An 18643-nucleotide genomic window follows, 5' to 3' on the forward strand; every position below is an offset into this window, starting at 1 on the left:
TATAGCTCAGGGCAGCATTGTAGGTGGCTGATAGTTGGTGTCTTCTACCACCTCCTCCGTTGAGTGATGGTTTCTCCAGGTCGATGGCGTCTTTCAACAGAACGATCATGACAGTACAGCTGAAAAGTGGTGACAAGCCTGCCTCTCAAGCTAAGGTCTGAAAAGCGTGGAGGATCTTTGAAGTGCTATGACCATGAGACAATCAGCCCAGACACAATATTGGTTTCCGTAAGTGGGCGCTGTCAGCCGAGTGGCTCAAAACTGAGACAACGTGGGCATTGGTGGTTCAGTGGTAGAATTCTCGCCTGCCACGCGGGAGACCCGGGTCCGATTCCCGGCCAATGCAGCTTAGCTTTTCCTCCGCTTCTCCCTACATGTCATTGTGGTGTTATAGTCAGGATGTGCTTCCGACCCTCTATCATTATTTTAATTCTGGAGCGAGCTCAGTTGGAAATTCATTTGGAGGTTCTTCATGAATCTTGTTGTCAGCTTGTTTTAAATGTTCAAAATTTAGTTTTGAACCCAGTGCGAAGCTGGGTCCATTGTGTCCTATGCATGTGCGTGCTCTACAGGGGAGGAGGCTTCGTTAGCGCAGTTGGCAGCGCGTCAGTCTCATAATCTGAAGGCCGTGAGTTCAATCCTCACACGGGGCAAAACCTATATTGTTACATTCATCACACATTTGCATAAAACCATGGGAGGAAAGTGGTGGACGAGCAATGGCTAACAGTGTCTGTGAAGTTCCTTCAGTTGTTCGCTGCAGCGGCACTTGCTTGTGGTTAGTTGAGGGTACTTCAACTTCTCATCCAAGAGGCTTCTTCACTTGGGCAAGACAGGTGGGATAATCCTGGTCTTTAGCCCATGTTGGCAAAATACTTGTTGAGAGAGTCACTATGTCAAACAATGCAGGTCGTTCACACCTTAGCCAGTTTAACCTTGTTGGTTTTACCTGAGTCGAGGTGTGAAAGGGCATGGTTAGGGTCAATGATGATGATAAGCCGGCTGCGAGTGTTGGAGTTCATCTTTGTTGGACTGTCCATCCTTTTTGGAAGAGAGCTCAGGACAGCAATGTAGGTGGCTGATAGTTGGTGTCTTCGACCACCTCCTCTGTTGAGTGATGGTTTCTCCAGGTCGATGGCGTCTTTCAACAGAACAATCATGACAGTTCGGCTGAAGGTCTGAAAAGTGTGGAGGATCTTTGAAGTGCTATGACCATGAGACAATCAGCCCAGACACAATATTGGTTTCCGTAAGTGGGCGGTCTGAGCCGAGTGGCTCAAAACTGAGACAACGTGGGCATTGGTGGTTCAGTGGTAGAATTCTCGCCTGCCACGCGGGAGACCCGGGTCCGATTCCCGGCCAATGCATCAAAATTTTCCAGCGCTCCTCCCTACATGTCATTGTGGTGTTTTAGTCAGGATGTGCTTCCGACCCTCTATCATTATTTTAATTCTGGAGCGAGCTCAGTTGGAAATTCATCTGGAGGTTCTTGCATGACTCTTGCAGTCAGCCTGTTTTAAATGTTCAAATATTTTGTTTTGAATCCAGTGCGAAGCTGGCCGGGGCAAGCTGGGCTTTTAGCCCTGTCATGGGTGCGTGCGTATGCTATAGCTCAGGGCAGCATTGTAGGTGGCTGATAGTTGGTGTCTTCGACCACCTCCTCCGTTGAGTGATGGTTTCTCCAGGTCGATGGCGTCTTTCAACAGAACAATCATGACAGTACAGCTGAAAAGTGGTGACAAGCCTGCCTCTCAAGCTAAGGTCTGAAAAGCGTGGAGGATCTTTGAAGTGCTATGACCATGAGACAATCAGCCCAGACACAATATTGGTTTCCGTAAGTGGGCGCTGTCAGCCGAGTGGCTCAAAACTGAGACAACGTGGGCATTGGTGGTTCAGTGGTAGAATTCTCGCCTGCCACGCGGGAGACCCGGGTCCGATTCCCGGCCAATGCAGCTTAGCTTTTCCTCCGCTTCTCCCTACATGTCATTGTGGTGTTTTAGTCAGGATGTGCTTCCGACCCTCTATCATTATTTTAATTCTGGAGCGAGCTCAGTTGGAAATTCATTTGGAGGTTCTTCATGAATCTTGTTGTCAGCTTGTTTTAAATGTTCAAAATTTTGTTTTGAACCCAGTGCGAAGCTGGGTCCATTGTGTCCTATGCATGTGCGTGCTCTACAGGGGAGGAGGCCTCGTTAGCGCAGTTGGCAGCGCGTCAGTCTCATAATCTGAAGGCCGTGAGTTCAATCCTCACACGGGGCAAAACCTATATTGTTACATTCATCACACATTTGCATAAAATCATGGGAGGAAAGTGGTGGACGAGTAATGGCTAACAGTGTCTGTGAAGTTCCTTCAGTTGTTCGCTGCAGCGGCACTTGCTTGTGGTTAGTTGAGGGTACTTCAACTTCTCATCCAAGAGGCTTCTTCACTTCGGCAAGACAGGTGGGATAATCCTGGTCTTTAGCCCATGTTGGCAAAATACTTGTTGAGAGAGTCACTATGTCAAACAATGCAGGTCGTTCACACCTTAGCCAGTTTAACCTTGTTGGTTTTACCTGAGTCGAGGTGTGAAAGGGCATGGTTAGGGTCAATGATGATGATAAGCCGGCTGCGAGTGTTGGAGTTCATCTTTTTTGGACTGTCCATCCTTTTTGGAAGAGAGCTCAGGACAGCAATGTAGGTGGCTGATAGTTGGTGTCTTCGACCACCTCCTCTGTTGAGTGATGGTTTCTCCAGGTCGATGGCGTCTTTCAACAGAACAATCATGACAGTTCGGCTGAAGGTCTGAAAAGTGTGGAGGATCTTTGAAGTGCTATGACCATGAGACAATCAGCCCAGACACAATATTGGTTTCCGTAAGTGGGCGGTCTGAGCCGAGTGGCTCAAAACTGAGACAACGTGGGCATTGGTGGTTCAGTGGTAGAATTCTCGCCTGCCACGCGGGAGACCCGGGTCCGATTCCCGGCCAATGCATCAAAATTTTCCAGCGCTCCTCCCTACATGTCATTGTGGTGTTTTAGTCAGGATGTGCTTCCGACCCTCTATCATTATTTTAATTCTGGAGCGAGCTCAGTTGGAAATTCATTTGGAGGTTCTTCATGAATCTTGTTGTCAGCTTGTTTTAAATGTTCAAAATTTTGTTTTGAACCCAGTGCGAAGCTGGGTCCATTGTGTCCTATGCATGTGCATGCTCTAAAGGGGAGGAGGCCTCGTTAGCGCAGTTGGCAGCGCGTCAGTCTCATAATCTGAAGGCCGTGAGTTCAATCCTCACACGGGGCAAAACCTATATTGTTACATTCATCACACATTTGCATAAAATCATGGGAGGAAAGTGGTGGACGAGCAATGGCTAACAGTGTCTGTGAAGTTCCTTCAGTTGTTCGCTGCAGCGGCACTTGCTTGTGGTTAGTTGAGGGTACTTCAACTTCTCATCCAAGAGGCTTCTTCACTTCGGCAAGACAGGTGGGATAATCCTGGTCTTTAGCCCATGTTGGCAAAATACTTGTTGAGAGAGTCACTATGTCAAACAATGCAGGTCGTTCACACCTTAGCCAGTTTAACCTTGTTGGTTTTACCTGAGTCGAGGTGTGAAAGGGCATGGTTAGGGTCAATGATGATGATAAGCCGGCTGCGAGTGTTGGAGTTCATCTTTGTTGGACTGTCCATCCTTTTTGGAAGAGAGCTCAGGACAGCAATGTAGGTGGCTGATAGTTGGTGTCTTCGACCACCTCCTCTGTTGAGTGATGGTTTCTCCAGGTCGATGGCGTCTTTCAACAGAACAATCATGACAGTTCGGCTGAAGGTCTGAAAAGTGTGGAGGATCTTTGAAGTGCTATGACCATGAGACAATCAGCCCAGACACAATATTGGTTTCCGTAAGTGGGCGGTCTGAGCCGAGTGGCTCAAAACTGAGACAACGTGGGCATTGGTGGTTCAGTGGTAGAATTCTCGCCTGCCACGCGGGAGACCCGGGTCCGATTCCCGGCCAATGCATCAAAATTTTCCAGCGCTCCTCCCTACATGTCATTGTGGTGTTTTAGTCAGGATGTGCTTCCGACCCTCTATCATTATTTTAATTCTGGAGCGAGCTCAGTTGGAAATTCATCTGGAGGTTCTTGCATGACTCTTGCAGTCAGCCTGTTTTAAATGTTCAAATATTTTGTTTTGAATCCAGTGCGAAGCTGGCCGGGGCAAGCTGGGCTTTTAGCCCTGTCATGGGTGCGTGCGTATGCTATAGCTCAGGGCAGCATTGTAGGTGGCTGATAGTTGGTGTCTTCGACCACCTCCTCCGTTGAGTGATGGTTTCTCCAGGTCGATGGCGTCTTTCAACAGAACAATCATGACAGTACAGCTGAAAAGTGGTGACAAGCCTGCCTCTCAAGCTAAGGTCTGAAAAGCGTGGAGGATCTTTGAAGTGCTATGACCATGAGACAATCAGCCCAGACACAATATTGGTTTCCGTAAGTGGGCGCTGTCAGCCGAGTGGCTCAAAACTGAGACAACGTGGGCATTGGTGGTTCAGTGGTAGAATTCTCGCCTGCCACGCGGGAGACCCGGGTCCGATTCCCGGCCAATGCAGCTTAGCTTTTCCTCCGCTTCTCCCTACATGTCATTGTGGTGTTTTAGTCAGGATGTGCTTCCGACCCTCTATCATTATTTTAATTCTGGAGCGAGCTCAGTTGGAAATTCATTTGGAGGTTCTTCATGAATCTTGTTGTCAGCTTGTTTTAAATGTTCAAAATTTTGTTTTGAACCCAGTGCGAAGCTGGGTCCATTGTGTCCTATGCATGTGCGTGCTCTACAGGGGAGGAGGCCTCGTTAGCGCAGTTGGCAGCGCGTCAGTCTCATAATCTGAAGGCCGTGAGTTCAATCCTCACACGGGGCAAAACCTATATTGTTACATTCATCACACATTTGCATAAAATCATGGGAGGAAAGTGGTGGACGAGTAATGGCTAACAGTGTCTGTGAAGTTCCTTCAGTTGTTCGCTGCAGCGGCACTTGCTTGTGGTTAGTTGAGGGTACTTCAACTTCTCATCCAAGAGGCTTCTTCACTTCGGCAAGACAGGTGGGATAATCCTGGTCTTTAGCCCATGTTGGCAAAATACTTGTTGAGAGAGTCACTATGTCAAACAATGCAGGTCGTTCACACCTTAGCCAGTTTAACCTTGTTGGTTTTACCTGAGTCGAGGTGTGAAAGGGCATGGTTAGGGTCAATGATGATGATAAGCCGGCTGCGAGTGTTGGAGTTCATCTTTGTTGGACTGTCCATCCTTTTTGGAAGAGAGCTCAGGACAGCAATGTAGGTGGCTGATAGTTGGTGTCTTCGACCACCTCCTCTGTTGAGTGATGGTTTCTCCAGGTCGATGGCGTCTTTCAACAGAACAATCATGACAGTTCGGCTGAAGGTCTGAAAAGTGTGGAGGATCTTTGAAGTGCTATGACCATGAGACAATCAGCCCAGACACAATATTGGTTTCCGTAAGTGGGCGGTCTGAGCCGAGTGGCTCAAAACTGAGACAACGTGGGCATTGGTGGTTCAGTGGTAGAATTCTCGCCTGCCACGCGGGAGACCCGGGTCCGATTCCCGGCCAATGCATCAAAATTTTCCAGCGCTCCTCCCTACATGTCATTGTGGTGTTTTAGTCAGGATGTGCTTCCGACCCTCTATCATTATTTTAATTCTGGAGCGAGCTCAGTTGGAAATTCATCTGGAGGTTCTTGCATGACTCTTGCAGTCAGCCTGTTTTAAATGTTCAAATATTTTGTTTTGAATCCAGTGCGAAGCTGGCCGGGGCAAGCTGGGCTTTTAGCCCTGTCATGGGTGCGTGCGTATGCTATAGCTCAGGGCAGCATTGTAGGTGGCTGATAGTTGGTGTCTTCTACCACCTCCTCCGTTGAGTGATGGTTTCTCCAGGTCGATGGCGTCTTTCAACAGAACAATCATGACAGTACAGCTGAAAAGTGGTGACAAGCCTGCCTCTCAAGCTAAGGTCTGAAAAGCGTGGAGGATCTTTGAAGTGCTATGACCATGAGACAATCAGCCCAGACACAATATTGGTTTCCGTAAGTGGGCGCTGTCAGCCGAGTGGCTCAAAACTGAGACAACGTGGGCATTGGTGGTTCAGTGGTAGAATTCTCGCCTGCCACGCGGGAGACCCGGGTCCGATTCCCGGCCAATGCAGCTTAGCTTTTCCTCCGCTTCTCCCTACATGTCATTGTGGTGTTATAGTCAGGATGTGCTTCCGACCCTCTATCATTATTTTAATTCTGGAGCGAGCTCAGTTGGAAATTCATTTGGAGGTTTTTCATGAATCTTGTTGTCAGCTTGTTTTAAATGTTCAAAATTTTGTTTTGAACCCAGTGCGAAGCTGGGTCCATTGTGTCCTATGCATGTGCGTGCTCTACAGGGGAGGAGGCCTCGTTAGCGCAGTTGGCAGCGCGTCAGTCTCATAATCTGAAGGCCGTGAGTTCAATCCTCACACGGGGCAAAACCTATATTGTTACATTCATCACACATTTGCATAAAACCATGGGAGGAAAGTGGTGGACGAGCAATGGCTAACAGTGTCTGTGAAGTTCCTTCAGTTGTTCGCTGCAGCGGCACTTGCTTGTGGTTAGTTGAGGGTACTTCAACTTCTCATCCAAGAGGCTTCTTCACTTCGGCAAGACAGGTGGGATAATCCTGGTCTTTAGCCCATGTTGGCGAAATACTTGTTGAGAGAGTCACTATGTCAAACAATGCAGGTCGTTCACACCTTAGCCAGTTTAACCTTGTTGGTTTTACCTGAGTCGAGGTGTGAAAGGGCATGGTTAGGGTCAATGATGATGATAAGCCGGCTGCGAGTGTTGGAGTTCATCTTTGTTGGACTGTCCATCCTTTTTGGAAGAGAGCTCAGGACAGCAATGTAGGTGGCTGATAGTTGGTGTCTTCGACCACCTCCTCTGTTGAGTGATGGTTTCTCCAGGTCGATGGCGTCTTTCAACAGAACAATCATGACAGTTCGGCTGAAGGTCTGAAAAGTGTGGAGGATCTTTGAAGTGCTATGACCATGAGACAATCAGCCCAGACACAATATTGGTTTCCGTAAGTGGGCGGTCTGAGCCGAGTGGCTCAAAACTGAGACAACGTGGGCATTGGTGGTTCAGTGGTAGAATTCTCGCCTGCCACGCGGGAGACCCGGGTCCGATTCCCGGCCAATGCATCAAAATTTTCCAGCGCTCCTCCCTACATGTCATTGTGGTGTTTTAGTCAGGATGTGCTTCCGACCCTCTATCATTATTTTAATTCTGGAGCGAGCTCAGTTGGAAATTCATCTGGAGGTTCTTGCATGACTCTTGCAGTCAGCCTGTTTTAAATGTTCAAATATTTTGTTTTGAATCCAGTGCGAAGCTGGCCGGGGCAAGCTGGGCTTTTAGCCCTGTCATGGGTGCGTGCGTATGCTATAGCTCAGGGCAGCATTGTAGGTGGCTGATAGTTGGTGTCTTCGACCACCTCCTCCGTTGAGTGATGGTTTCTCCAGGTCGATGGCGTCTTTCAACAGAACAATCATGACAGTACAGCTGAAAAGTGGTGACAAGCCTGCCTCTCAAGCTAAGGTCTGAAAAGCGTGGAGGATCTTTGAAGTGCTATGACCATGAGACAATCAGCCCAGACACAATATTGGTTTCCGTAAGTGGGCGCTGTCAGCCGAGTGGCTCAAAACTGAGACAACGTGGGCATTGGTGGTTCAGTGGTAGAATTCTCGCCTGCCACGCGGGAGACCCGGGTCCGATTCCCGGCCAATGCAGCTTAGCTTTTCCTCCGCTTCTCCCTACATGTCATTGTGGTGTTTTAGTCAGGATGTGCTTCCGACCCGCTATCATTATTTTAATTCTGGAGCGAGCTCAGTTGGAAATTCATTTGGAGGTTCTTCATGAATCTTGTTGTCAGCTTGTTTTAAATGTTCAAAATTTAGTTTTGAACCCAGTGCGAAGCTGGGTCCATTGTGTCCTATGCATGTGCGTGCTCTACAGGGGAGGAGGCCTCGTTAGCGCAGTTGGCAGCGCGTCAGTCTCATAATCTGAAGGCCGTGAGTTCAATCCTCACACGGGGCAAAACCTATATTGTTACATTCATCACACATTTGCATAAAATCATGGGAGGAAAGTGGTGGACGAGCAATGGCTAACAGTGTCTGTGAAGTTCCTTCAGTTGTTCGCTGCAGCGGCACTTGCTTGTGGTTAGTTGAGGGTACTTCAACTTCTCATCCAAGAGGCTTCTTCACTTCGGCAAGACAGGTGGGATAATCCTGGTCTTTAGCCCATGTTGGCAAAATACTTGTTGAGAGAGTCACTATGTCAAACAATGCAGGTCGTTCACACCTTAGCCAGTTTAACCTTGTTGGTTTTACCTGAGTCGAGGTGTGAAAGGGCATGGTTAGGGTCAATGATGATGATAAGCCGGCTGCGAGTGTTGGAGTTCATCTTTGTTGGACTGTCCATCCTTTTTGGAAGAGAGCTCAGGACAGCAATGTAGGTGGCTGATAGTTGGTGTCTTCGACCACCTCCTCTGTTGAGTGATGGTTTCTCCAGGTCGATGGCGTCTTTCAACAGAACAATCATGACAGTTCGGCTGAAGGTCTGAAAAGTGTGGAGGATCTTTGAAGTGCTATGACCATGAGACAATCAGCCCAGACACAATATTGGTTTCCGTAAGTGGGCGGTCTGAGCCGAGTGGCTCAAAACTGAGACAACGTGGGCATTGGTGGTTCAGTGGTAGAATTCTCGCCTGCCACGCGGGAGACCCGGGTCCGATTCCCGGCCAATGCATCAAAATTTTCCAGCACTCCTCCCTACATGTCATTGTGGTGTTTTAGTCAGGATGTGCTTCCGACCCTCTATCATTATTTTAATTCTGGAGCGAGCTCAGTTGGAAATTCATCTGGAGGTTCTTGCATGACTCTTGCAGTCAGCCTGTTTTAAATGTTCAAATATTTTGTTTTGAATCCAGTGCGAAGCTGGCCGGGGCAAGCTGGGCTTTTAGCCCTGTCATGGGTGCGTGCGTATGCTATAGCTCAGGGCAGCATTGTAGGTGGCTGATAGTTGGTGTCTTCGACCACCTCCTCCGTTGAGTGATGGTTTCTCCAGGTCGATGGCGTCTTTCAACAGAACAATCATGACAGTACAGCTGAAAAGTGGTGACAAGCCTGCCTCTCAAGCTAAGGTCTGAAAAGCGTGGAGGATCTTTGAAGTGCTATGACCATGAGACAATCAGCCCAGACACAATATTGGTTTCCGTAAGTGGGCGCTGTCAGCCGAGTGGCTCAAAACTGAGACAACGTGGGCATTGGTGGTTCAGTGGTAGAATTCTCGCCTGCCACGCGGGAGACCCGGGTCCGATTCCCGGCCAATGCAGCTTAGCTTTTCCTCCGCTTCTCCCTACATGTCATTGTGGTGTTTTAGTCAGGATGTGCTTCCGACCCTCTATCATTATTTTAATTCTGGAGCGAGCTCAGTTGGAAATTCATTTGGAGGTTCTTCATGAATCTTGTTGTCAGCTTGTTTTAAATGTTCAAAATTTTGTTTTGAACCCAGTGCGAAGCTGGGTCCATTGTGTCCTATGCATGTGCGTGCTCTACAGGGGAGGAGGCCTCGTTAGCGCAGTTGGCAGCGCGTCAGTCTCATAATCTGAAGGCCGTGAGTTCAATCCTCACACGGGGCACATTATGTTCACATCTTTGCATAAAATCATGGGAGGACAGTGGCCGACGTGCAATTGATTACTCCATGGGGTGAAGTGAAAAGAGAGGTTTGGCGGAAATGTAGCAGGAGGAAGAGAGGGGGACAAAAGATGAGCTTTTCACTCAAGACAATTTATCAAATTTCACGTGTTGGATCACTCCCTTACCAGCACACGTGGGTGTCAGAATGAGATGGATCATTTCTGTCTTGAATCCCGTGTGTGTTTTTTGCGTGCGCATGCAAGCATGTGTGTTGTGAGCAGAGGCAGGTGGCAGGTGGACAGCTAAGTGTAGTCTTGAGATCCTGGAAGGCGTGTCTCCCGAGACAAACTGCAGGATTATCATTTCACTTCACTGTCAGCAGCATCGCTGACATGCACACCATTACCATCCTCTGCTCATTCTCCCTCTCAAGTCTGAACAAACTAAAATTTCATACGTGTGTGGACTTAGTTATTAGTGTGCATGTTTTCCACAAAAATACTACGTCTAAATACTTCAAGTTTTAAAGGTTCAGTCTACCTTAATTGGCAGCAAAGAGCAGGCAAGATCAAAGATTTGCTGCAGAATTTTGTAGTTCTGTAGTTTAACCATTAGACATCCCTCATTCTTAAAAACTGGACATTTAAATCATTACATTACATGTCATTTTAGCAGACACTTTTATCCAAAGCATCTTATAAGGGATTAAGCACAAGTTGCCAGGGGTGGCATTGAACTTGTGACCATGATGTCCCTGCACACAGGGTACCAGTCGTAACCACTGAGCTAACCCACAGTCTCAGCTCAGCCTTAAGACTAGAAACTTGTATATTTAATAATGAAATTCTTTTATGTACATGTATTAATCTATTTCTTACAGTGAGTCACATTTGGTCAACAGTCCCCTCCTCCCTGCTTCCATCTTCCTAGCAATGCTATGCTAATCATAGCTTCATTAGCCACAAGAGCACTATCAATCTTCCAGTTCAAATTTTGTTGAATAAATAACTGCAATAAGTGGAGCTATATTTAGATTCTTGCCTTTTGATGTGGGTACCATCTACCCACACATACATCCTGATGATCTATTGCTTATTGTACAAGAGACCCATTAAATACATCATTATGGAGACAATTGTATACATTAAATCACCCACGATAAAGGCTGGTAAAGAAATGTGTCAAACAGCAGCTGTCCCCTTGATACAACTGTAAATTCATAAAAGTGAAGTGACTGAAGCTAAGCCAATTACTTTAATCAAAAGCTTTCAGTGAGTTTATGGAAATGCATTGTGCCTGCTGACAGTTACCACTGAGACTAATGCAACACACTCGGCTGTGCAGAACCTGCCTGAGAGGAGGTGATCTGCCTCTTATTCTGCTCTTTCTTTTGTTCATTTGCATACACTGTGCCTGGGAGCATGAGAGACATGAACAGGCCTGTGTTTATAAAGCCACTTGAAGATATTAGGTGCTTAACAAAATGGCCTCATGAAGATTTATCAGCCAAACACAAAACAAAAGGTTTAGGAGAATGAGCAAAATGTTTTCTGTCGTAGCGGCTTTTAATCCACACCGAACCAGCATTTAGGGAGCCCTAAATCACTATTTTCAGAAAAATTGGTGCAAGAATGAAAAATAAATCATCAAATTGTCACCCTTGTGCTTGCATGTATACAACCAATATGCCCCATATCATCTTCTCCATTTTTGATGTATTTTGTGGCAGCATTACAGCGCCACATACAGGCCTGGCATATACTGTATACTACAGTGTACAGGTTTTGTTTCTGTTTCTGTGTGGATAAGCCCTTAAGCAGCATGGTAAGTCGTGTGTGAGACAAGAGTGTGTATCGGCACTATATGGATTAAAGTATTTGGACACGCCTGTAAAGTATTGAGGGGGGTGGAGTGGTTAAGACCGCTACCCCTGTGTGCAGAGACATCATGGTCACCGGTTCAACACCACCTCTGGCAGGTTCAATTCCCTTGTAAGGTGCTTTGGATTGAATTGGAAGTGTCTGCTAAATGACATGCAATGTATTGAATTCAGGCTTTAGGCTAGGCCCCTCATCTCCAATGAAGGACCACACTTTAGTATACCAAGACATTTTGGACAATGCTATGCTTCCAACTTTGTAAGAGGGACAAATGGCTGCAGCAAATCAGAGCGGTAGGGTGAAAATCTATCCTGTACCATACTGGGAGCCAATGGAGGGAGGCCAGAATGGGGGAGATGTGCTCACGTATGTGTTTCCTGTGCATTCTGGACAAGCTGAAGGCATGAAAGGGAGGCCAGGCTAACCCCAACAAAAAGGGCATTACAATAGTCCAGACAGGTCATGAAAAAGCCTTTCAAAGTCCACACTAGACAGAACCTCAACCGATAAAAGCTGTTTTTTAAAGCTTTTGTCCATATAGTGTATGTTAAAGTAAAGAATCAAGATCAAAAAGGTCAAATCAGATGCATTAAATGGGAGAAATAAATGGCGGAAAAGTGGGGCATGCATTAAAGGTTTTCTACAAAAATAAACCTTCTCAGATCCTTGAGTTAAAGTAACAGTACAACTGTGCAGTCGTGTTCTATGTGTCAAAAGTGATTACCTGATAAAAAAGAAAATCTGTCTGCTTTCTTGTATAAAACTGCATTACCTTACAGCAGCCTTTTCAAACAGAAAACTGAGTTTTACTGAATATGACTTTTTTTCAAAAGATCAAGGAATTATTGACTTAATTTAATGTGATCCTGAATGTCCACGTGCAAATAACAATTAATAAAACCAGGGAAGGAGAGACTGTTGAGCTGCCACCAAATCAGAAACCAGTCGGGTATTTATGTGCATATGAGCAATATTTGTACATATTCCTTTTGTGATGTCTTTATTTATCCCCTGTTTGTTTTGTGTTTGTATTTGTAGTTTTTTCTGCCCTCCTCCTCAGTTTTCTAGTCCAGTGTATCGCACACTTGAGTGAGAGGGCTGGATGGTATGGTGCTTCTTTATCTTGACTCTACCAAATAATAAAAAAAAAAGATTCAACACAGAGACCAACAGAAACCCCACTTTTAACACACCTCTTACTGAACTCCTGACATCCAGCAGATGTATGATGTTGAATCTGCACACACATCAATCACAGAGTCAGCAGCATCACTTGCATTTGATCTGCTCTACTCACTGTAGACTCAAAGACACTTCAGGACCTGCAGGGCACATGAACACACACAGGTGTTGTCTTGATCTGATACTGTGGCTGTGTTTGTTGTATTATATGTCTTTACACATTAAAAATATACCCTGAACAAACAAATAAGCATCCTTCTTTTTCTCCATATTCATTTACAGGTTCCAACAAATGAACAAAATAAAACCTAAACAAATGTTAAAGCTGTAGTGTGTAATGTTTGGTGATTTTTTTGTCATCGCTCCCCATGGCTGTCCTGGCAACACATAAATGGGCATGATAGATGTTTAATAGAAAAAGCATACAGATGCACTGTATGAATGAGATGAAATGGTATGAATGGGTGAAAGTACTGTAAAGCAGGTTTGAGTGCAAGACCAGAAAAGCTCTCTAAATACAGATCAATTAACTTTCAAATGTATCCTTTTAGGTTATTATTCTGCCTGTTTGAAACAATGTAACATTATTTGTATGCTTTGTCCTTCGTCTGAAAATGGGCTCTGTGAAGCAAAACTATCAGCCTTGACTGTATACAGCAGCCAGGCAGGCGTGGATGGAGGCAAGAAGCATTTATCCTGTCCAATTACTGAAAAACTAGGTTTTCACCTGTTTTCAGTCGTCTTGCCTTACTCTTACTACTGTAATGTTGCTGCTGCCTCCGTCAGTCTTGATATGAAACAAATCACTTCCTGTGTGCATTGTGGTAATGTTGCTGAGCGACACAAGAGCTTAACACTGCTACATTTTTGTTTATATTTAAAAATTATACACTGCAGCTTTAAGTTTAAGTTCAAGTATGCATAAATTTTGACACAATTTACTGTCTTAGTCAGACTACAGCCTTATCGATTAAACTGTGCATGTAAACATACGGAGTGATATTGTGGATTTTGACTGTGGACTTACTGCGAATGAAACAAGAATTTTGAGACACTGCTTGCAAATAATTACAAATACAAGTCATAAAATGTGGAGTATTTTCTGCTGAAAAGCCTTCAGGCACACAAATATCCAGGCTCTCCACAGCATATCTTTTTGCAGGCAGCAAACACTAACAAGAGCCTTTTAGGGTCCAACTGTGCCTTATATGAAGTGCTTGGCGGATCATCTAACATTGTCTGAAACCTCATTTTCTGGCAGGGCAAAAAGGATTTTGCCAAGTTTCATAACTTCCCAAAACAGACAACATGACCGACATGACACATCCACTTCACGTAGCGTCTGGCCTGACATGTAGATGTCCGAGAGGAGGCCGGGTTCTCACTTTTTTTCCACTCTTCTCTGTCTTCAAGCGTACTGTATATCTCACTTTCCACATGTACAACTGAGAGCAAACAAACCCCATTAATGCTCCAGAAAAGAGACTGTGGAAATGTGTGCTGCTATCAGCATGCACAGGATACTGTACGGTTCATTGCAAATGACACAAAATTCTCAGAGCGCGTTAGTGTGGGAAGCAGGAAACAGTCTGGAGCAGAGGCGACTGTAAGACAGCAAGGGAAGCTCTGCTTCCTTTAAAATGAAATAAACGATTGTGATCAACTATGACTAGTTTGTTCAGAATCAGCTGGTTATCACAGATCACCTGAAGCAAATTTCTTCTCATGCATTCCCGTAGCAGCACAGTGCATTAAAACCAGTGGCACGTTGCATAACGTTGCAGCATCTGCTATTAAAAACACAGGATTGTCACCACAACAAATCTTGTGGGCGGCTGCTTTGCGAACGTCTCTTACCAATAGAGCTCCAGATGCCACGGAATTGACCGGGTGGGTGCTGGATTCAGGCCACACACTGGCACACATGGCTAGTACTGTTGCCTCATGGCAAGAAGGTTGCTGGTTTGTGGGCCGGTCCAGGTTTTTCTGTTTATGTTCTCCAGTTTCCTCCCACATATGCAAAATGAAGAAATTTTGCACATATGAACAGAACTACGGTCTTATTTTAGCAGAGAGGTCATGGCTGGTGTTGTGGTTTCTTGTGTTTCCAAATGTCAGATCTATCATTTACATTATGCATTAAAAACTGTTCATTTAATCATCAATCATGCATTTAATCATGCATCAACATCAGTATGTTGATAATGCTTGATTAATTACTGCATGTTCATTGACTGTGTTTTTCATTTGGAGTTCCTGAGACTGTTATTCACAGGTGCCTGCTGGAAATGGCATTGTGTCATCATTTGTATTGATGATCAGTCTTGACCACTGCAGGAGAGAGCCGGTCACAGTCGCCAGTTCACCCTGACAACCAAACTACCTCAAAGAGAGGAGGGATTTCACTAATGAGCGAGGATCCTGACATGCTGAATCAATACAGTTGTCAAAAAATGTGACAGTCTGCAACCAGGAGGAAGTGGTGCTGTCACCCTTGACATCCAGATTCAGACGGATTGCTGAACCCACAAAAAGTAGGATCTCAGGAAAAAGCTTCAAATGAATCCAGTTAAGGACCCAGCTTGTGGACAAGGGAGAATGCAAGAAACTGTAGATCAATACAAGGTTTCCATTATGTCAAATTTCAACCCAGTTTTCAAAGACTCAGTCAAAGGAAAGTAATAGAGTATTATAGAGAAATATAGAGCTCTGGTAGCTGACGTCATGTTGCCAGGCAACAAGACTGTGCACGTCACAACAGCATCTTCTGTTTCTGTCATCTTGATTTCAAGTCGTCAGGTAAAAAAGCAACATATTATCTTCACACTCTGTTCACACCTGGTATTAATATCCGTCCTGAGTGATCCGATCTCATGAAGACCGCTCTAGATACAGGTCTGAATACTCCCAGTGCATCCTGAAACTTTAGCTCCACGTTGGTGATGGTTTGAGGACACATTCCTGAGGTGCATGAACGCGATCCATCCTCAGGACACAGCTCGTCAGCTGATGTCCTCTGATTCGCTGCATGTTTAGAGTTATTTTTGCACTAATCAGAACCTAAGAACTCCACTGTTCTGTTGAACAATTCACAATGACTGTTATTTGATCACCGTTGTACTCGCCCTTTCCTTGTGTGTGTCTCTCTCTGTGTGTGTGGCTGCAGGTGTGCATGTTTGATTGACTGTGTGTGTGTGTTTCAGTGAATCCTGGGGGATGACTGGCAGGTTTTAGTACAAGAGGCCAGCCAGAATCTGCTGGCAAAGGTAGGTGGACCTCCCTTGAGCCGCTCACAGCCCGGCTGCCAGAGAACATTCTTGATTGTTTTTATTAAACCTTTAAAAAGGTAGGGAAAAGGAAAATGGTTGTTTTTTCATGTTGTCTTTGGTTTTGCTGAAATGTGTGGTCTTTTCACTGCTCAAATGTGCCCTCCAGGGTCTTTTGCAGCTTCTTCCTTTTCTGGAGGATTGCCATAGCAGATCACCTGTCTTTTAATGCCGTATGTGCTTGCTGATGCAACCCTTCCATTTATAACCAATTTATTTAGACCATTAGTCCATTTTCTGGGGGCCCTTCCCTTGAGAGTACCACAGAACAATGGTACATCCAAAGTCTATTCTCATTCAAACCTTGACGCCTTCTTGAGACAAACAGCCACAAACTGAGCAGCAAGTAAGAGCAGCTGGATGTCCTCCATTGTTGTCTGTTACTTCTTATTCAATCGCCATCGTTAGCTGTCGTCGCACCGGTGCGACGTCGCGCTTACACTGCTTTTCTGTGAGATTCTGACTCTGCTACCCAGCTCCTCAGCTACAGTTCCAGTTTTGTGTGAGTCTGCTAGAATACTGCTGACGTCCAAAATGTAAGGGCAGACAGACTAGAATATATCTGATCTCAAAAACATGTTGTAGTCAGCATTTCCGTTCTTTTCTTTGTACGATGCAGAAGTTATTGGGTTATTTTGTTTACTTTTCAGTGCTGTTTACCAAATTTAAAATATTCAAACTGTTCGCTCAGCATTGCATTTTATAGCGAATATAAAGTGAATCAAAACTGTGTCACTTCTGTCAGAGATGTGACATTCATTTTAAAACAGGTAACTCCATGAGAGAGTTTGCTGTAAAGCATTTTCTTCTGTGTTATCAGCACCCACGTCTGCAGATGTCTGTGTGGAGAGAAATAAAATGAGGCGTCACACCTAAGCCCATTATGTGGGTGTTGTTATGACTTATTTGTAATGACTTAGATGATGTGGTTTTCGAAGATAATCCGTCTTCATACCTTGGTTGTAACAAGTGGTTATTTGAGTTACTGTTGCCTTTCTATCATTTTATCTGACCTCAGGCATCAACAAAGCATTTTCTCCCAGAGAACTGCTGCTCACTGGATGTTTTCTCTAGACCAGTGCTAATCAAAGTTTTTTCCAGTCATACCCCCTAACCAACGCAAAGCACTTTTGGCTGGGGGTAAAAAAAAAAAATTAAAAAAAACACAGTGACTGCGGTGACTTTATCTCTCTTGAACAATTTAGAAATAAAGATAACCAAAAACATCTGTTAAATAAACATGAAGATATGTGCATATAAAAATAATTTATACATTTTCAGATTTAAATAGATAGAAGATAAAGAGAATAAAGAAATCATGAACTATTTCACAAAAAATCCTCAACTTAATTTTAAATAAAGATTTGCTGACAAAGAAAGACAGAAAAAACAGTGCGGGTTGCAGTTCGTCGATCCGTAAATCTCATTAAAATATGGGATACTAATTACTAATTAAAATATTATAATATAAATTTTATTTTTTCTATTCTGCTCCTCAACGAAGGCGCTACATAAGACATTGCAACAGATGTGCCCGCGAGCCATCCCAAACATCGTGTAACACGTATTTCAGTATGGCATATTAAAAAAGAAAACGATAACTCGTTAAAAACTCGTTCAAATGTTTGGATGTTGTTATAATATGAAATAAAAACTTACCTTGAATTCTTTCAACAAATCCGGATGCCGGGCTCGGAGATGCTTCGCTAAATTGGAAGTATTGCATCCCTCGGTCTGAAGACCACGGTAGCAACGTTCACATATTGGCTTCAGTGGATTGATAATTGATAATCTTTCACATCGGGTTTGTTATGACATGGGAGTTCTACTTCTTCGTGACCTCTTCGGAATGCAAGTATTAACTGAAACACTCTGAAGCCTTCTACTGCCCCCATTTGTTCCAGAAGAGTCACAGCACTAAAACTTCCTCGGTGCCTCAAAATAATAGGCATCGTCTGTGTTTTTTAAATTTTAGAATGGAAAGGTCTCGCAAGTATCGTTTTTTGTGACATCCCTAGCCGCCACCTACTCCCACATCAAATGAAGAGATAAAGAGTCTATTGAAAGACACACAAACACTCAAATCCACAAAACAAACAACATTCAACTGCAACCTTTCAGATTCAGTTTCACCGTTGTTGTCAGTTTGACCTTTAACTTGTTTTACAACGACGGCGTAAAGAGTAAAAACAGACATTAAACAACCACAAAAAGTTTGACTGAAGTACCTTCATTATACTGTGGTGAGTGTAGAAATAAAGGCTATAAGCTGTCTGTGTGAAATTTATTCTTCTTGCAAGAGGAACAGACAGAGGATCAAGGCTGTCAGTGTTTGGGTTTTTATCGCCTGGAACAGCCCCCAACATTTCTATGGACAGCAGTTGGTGAGACAGAGTGTGTGAACCTGCTGATATCAGGCACAGAGACAAAGACAGAAGAACCCCGGGAAGGAAAGTTAAGACACACGCTGCTGCAGGTGTGTTTGAAAGTTTATACTAGAAATATTTTCTATTACACTGGTTGCCTCCCTCAGTCCAAAAACATGGCTCCA

At 44.7% G+C, this 18643-nt stretch overlaps 19 non-coding genes across 19 annotated transcripts; all 19 read left to right on the forward strand.

The window, feature by feature from the left end:
- The first annotated feature begins 275 nt into the window (after positions 1-275).
- On the forward strand, positions 276-346 carry trnag-gcc (transfer RNA glycine (anticodon GCC)). Its single transcript has one exon. It is a non-coding gene; the product is annotated as a tRNA-Gly (tRNA).
- A 234-nt stretch (positions 347-580) lies between these two features.
- Positions 581-653, forward strand: trnam-cau (transfer RNA methionine (anticodon CAU)). Its single transcript has one exon. It is a non-coding gene; the product is annotated as a tRNA-Met (tRNA).
- Positions 654-1296: 643 nt separating this feature from the next.
- trnag-gcc (transfer RNA glycine (anticodon GCC)) lies at positions 1297-1367 on the forward strand. The gene has a single exon. It is a non-coding gene; the product is annotated as a tRNA-Gly (tRNA).
- Positions 1368-1881: 514 nt separating this feature from the next.
- Positions 1882-1952, forward strand: trnag-gcc (transfer RNA glycine (anticodon GCC)). Its single transcript has one exon. It is a non-coding gene; the product is annotated as a tRNA-Gly (tRNA).
- Positions 1953-2186: 234 nt separating this feature from the next.
- On the forward strand, positions 2187-2259 carry trnam-cau (transfer RNA methionine (anticodon CAU)). Its single transcript has one exon. It is a non-coding gene; the product is annotated as a tRNA-Met (tRNA).
- A 643-nt stretch (positions 2260-2902) lies between these two features.
- trnag-gcc (transfer RNA glycine (anticodon GCC)) lies at positions 2903-2973 on the forward strand. The gene has a single exon. It is a non-coding gene; the product is annotated as a tRNA-Gly (tRNA).
- Positions 2974-3206: 233 nt separating this feature from the next.
- Positions 3207-3279, forward strand: trnam-cau (transfer RNA methionine (anticodon CAU)). The gene has a single exon. It is a non-coding gene; the product is annotated as a tRNA-Met (tRNA).
- Positions 3280-3922: 643 nt separating this feature from the next.
- trnag-gcc (transfer RNA glycine (anticodon GCC)) lies at positions 3923-3993 on the forward strand. The gene has a single exon. It is a non-coding gene; the product is annotated as a tRNA-Gly (tRNA).
- Positions 3994-4507: 514 nt separating this feature from the next.
- Positions 4508-4578, forward strand: trnag-gcc (transfer RNA glycine (anticodon GCC)). The gene has a single exon. It is a non-coding gene; the product is annotated as a tRNA-Gly (tRNA).
- A 234-nt stretch (positions 4579-4812) lies between these two features.
- On the forward strand, positions 4813-4885 carry trnam-cau (transfer RNA methionine (anticodon CAU)). The gene has a single exon. It is a non-coding gene; the product is annotated as a tRNA-Met (tRNA).
- Positions 4886-5528: 643 nt separating this feature from the next.
- Positions 5529-5599, forward strand: trnag-gcc (transfer RNA glycine (anticodon GCC)). Its single transcript has one exon. It is a non-coding gene; the product is annotated as a tRNA-Gly (tRNA).
- Positions 5600-6113: 514 nt separating this feature from the next.
- trnag-gcc (transfer RNA glycine (anticodon GCC)) lies at positions 6114-6184 on the forward strand. The gene has a single exon. It is a non-coding gene; the product is annotated as a tRNA-Gly (tRNA).
- A 234-nt stretch (positions 6185-6418) lies between these two features.
- Positions 6419-6491, forward strand: trnam-cau (transfer RNA methionine (anticodon CAU)). Its single transcript has one exon. It is a non-coding gene; the product is annotated as a tRNA-Met (tRNA).
- Positions 6492-7134: 643 nt separating this feature from the next.
- Positions 7135-7205, forward strand: trnag-gcc (transfer RNA glycine (anticodon GCC)). Its single transcript has one exon. It is a non-coding gene; the product is annotated as a tRNA-Gly (tRNA).
- A 514-nt stretch (positions 7206-7719) lies between these two features.
- Positions 7720-7790, forward strand: trnag-gcc (transfer RNA glycine (anticodon GCC)). The gene has a single exon. It is a non-coding gene; the product is annotated as a tRNA-Gly (tRNA).
- A 234-nt stretch (positions 7791-8024) lies between these two features.
- Positions 8025-8097, forward strand: trnam-cau (transfer RNA methionine (anticodon CAU)). The gene has a single exon. It is a non-coding gene; the product is annotated as a tRNA-Met (tRNA).
- Positions 8098-8740: 643 nt separating this feature from the next.
- trnag-gcc (transfer RNA glycine (anticodon GCC)) lies at positions 8741-8811 on the forward strand. The gene has a single exon. It is a non-coding gene; the product is annotated as a tRNA-Gly (tRNA).
- Positions 8812-9325: 514 nt separating this feature from the next.
- On the forward strand, positions 9326-9396 carry trnag-gcc (transfer RNA glycine (anticodon GCC)). Its single transcript has one exon. It is a non-coding gene; the product is annotated as a tRNA-Gly (tRNA).
- A 234-nt stretch (positions 9397-9630) lies between these two features.
- Positions 9631-9703, forward strand: trnam-cau (transfer RNA methionine (anticodon CAU)). The gene has a single exon. It is a non-coding gene; the product is annotated as a tRNA-Met (tRNA).
- Positions 9704-18643: the final 8940 nt, after the last annotated feature.

This window comes from Solea solea, chromosome 8 (genome assembly GCF_958295425.1).
Source record: "Solea solea chromosome 8, fSolSol10.1, whole genome shotgun sequence".
In the NCBI taxonomy this organism is placed as follows: domain Eukaryota; kingdom Metazoa; phylum Chordata; class Actinopteri; order Pleuronectiformes; family Soleidae; genus Solea; species Solea solea.